General features: G+C 39.4%; 1 long non-coding RNA gene across 1 annotated transcript in view; it reads right to left on the bottom strand.

The window, feature by feature from the left end:
• Nucleotides 1–1,309: 1,309 nt before the first annotated feature.
• Nucleotides 1,310–2,188, bottom strand: part of LOC118478638 — a 7,082-nt gene continuing 6,203 nt past the window's right edge. The window contains exon 2 of the long non-coding RNA XR_004859193.1: nt 1,310–1,638. This is a non-coding gene — a long non-coding RNA (uncharacterized LOC118478638). The remainder of the gene's footprint in view (nt 1,639–2,188) is intronic.

Here is a 2,188-nt window from a genome sequence, read left to right as displayed (position 1 = left end):
AGAGAGAGAGAGAGGAGAGAGAGAGAGGGAAGGGGGAGGGAGAGAGAAAGAGACACAGAGAGACACCCATAGCAAGAGAGAGATACACAAGTAATAGGACCTCAATCAAGTCGTATTATTCATCCACATCATTCAGTTGAGAATCCTGGCTGATCAAACAGCTTGCACCAACCACTATCAAGGAGGTACTTGATTCTCAGAATGCTTTGTTCGTTTCCTTTAGTTCTTTGGAATGTTTTCCCCTTGATCTTCTTACATCCTCCCCCCCCCCCTTTCTGGGCAGTGCTACTGACTGACGTTGTCATTACGTCATTCCTAAATGGGGTGATATTAACATGTTCTTATGCACAGTAGAATTGTTAATAATTGGGCTGATTTATCAATGTCACGCTCATACAGTGCCGGAACAACATAGGGGGAACTGCAGCTTTTTCTTTCCTCATCCTTACTATCGTCATTTATCCTCTACTTCTTCTGTATGTTTGTCACTCTCTTGTGAACTGCTATTTCTGGGGTGCCTTGATAGTCGAAGCAGACTTTGTGCTGTTGAAACTAGAGAGGGGAGCAGAGTAAGCCTGATTCCCTGTATGGACTTCTGTGTTGACATCCACCCTTTGTCGCTCATATGACCGTATGCAGTTGCGAGCGCCGTAAAACCTTATTAAAACTAAAAATCTTCTTATACACTAGCGTTTAGGAATGATGGCATCGTTTGCAAAAGACACAATTTTGGTTTTTCTTTTCTTTTTAAAAAAATCAAGAATCTTGGTCTTTTTGCTGAGACGTTGTTGTATCGTTCTCCGCCCTGATTGGTCTTAACTAGCAAGTTTCAAAACCAGTGTCCTAAACTATAGAAGAAATTGTATTGATAGCAGATAACAATCTTATTTACTTACTCTCTCCTTATACCGTCAGGTACATAAGGTAGAGAGCAGTCCACGCCACGTATGACAAAAAGGCCAACGTTTTTAGAAAAATGGCGAGACATTTCACAGAAGCACGCAATAGTCGTGGGTTCGATTCTCGTGTTGAAAGGTTTTAAGAATCCTTGCTTTTTTTGTTAGAATACATCGTCTCATCCAGGCCAGGATTTCGCTACTATAATAATATGGTGCGGAAATAGCACTCCTCATAAATGATCTTAATTCTGTCCAAAGATGCGTGAAGCATTTACAATCACTTCATAACAGACTAACGATTGATCTTACAAGACAATAACAAAGTCTATACGAGGTGTGTGAAAAAGTCGCAAGATTATTATGCCAATAAGTAGAAAACAACAGGGATAAAAACAAATAGCGCGATCGGGCAATGTAAATTACTTTTGTATTTTTAGTCATGTCTTCACCTTGATGTGGGATCAGTTTATTTGAGTTTCTCATGTACATGTGCCTGTTTACTATGATTTTTTATTTAAATTGAGCATGGGGCACTAAACGACACTAAACGTAGACTGAACAGTGAAAAAAAATGAAATAGGTAGTCAGTAATGTTTCACATGGTAGTCGTATGTCTACTGTTTCCACTTAAAGTTCGCCGTCGTCTGTGCTGTAACGGTTAAGCGCTTAGCTGCAGCACGCTGAAGATCTGAGTTCGATTCTTGTATTGGGAGAACTTTTAGTGAGTATCACCGTCTTTCTGCAAAGAGAGGGAGATCGGTTGAGCGCTCAAACAAAGGAGGACATGTGTTACTACAGTAAAAGGGATCCGCGCCACCAAAATATGTGTAGTAGGCCGTAGGTATATAAAAGGGAAACACACACACAGGCAGATAGACAGACACACACATAAACAAACATACATTAAACACATACACATACGCACACAAAATTACAGACTTATACACACCCACAGGCCAACACAATCAGTCAAGAACACACACTTATACATTCATAGAAAGAGAGAGAGAGAGAGAGAGAGAGAGAGAGAGAAAGAGAGAGAGAGAGAGAAAGAGAGAGAGAGAGAGAGAGATACAATAAATTGAATTGTTGTATTCACAAGGATTTGGGAACTTTATCTGGTTTTGATAGACATCTATGTAGTAGCATCATCATATTCTTCAACAAACAGGTAGACGTTATTGTTGTTATTTGTAAACATTTTATCTTTAAAATTCGCAACATAAGAATAAAAATGGTGTTACAGAAGCTTATTACAACTTTGCATAGGAAAGGTAGGTAAAAGATCA

The sequence above is a fragment of the Aplysia californica genome, unplaced genomic scaffold (assembly GCF_000002075.1).
Source record: "Aplysia californica isolate F4 #8 unplaced genomic scaffold, AplCal3.0 scaffold00765, whole genome shotgun sequence".
Classification (NCBI taxonomy): Eukaryota; Metazoa; Mollusca; class Gastropoda; order Aplysiida; family Aplysiidae; genus Aplysia; species Aplysia californica.
Note: the sequence above shows the minus strand (reverse complement) of the source record. Positions and strands in the feature narration are given on the sequence as shown.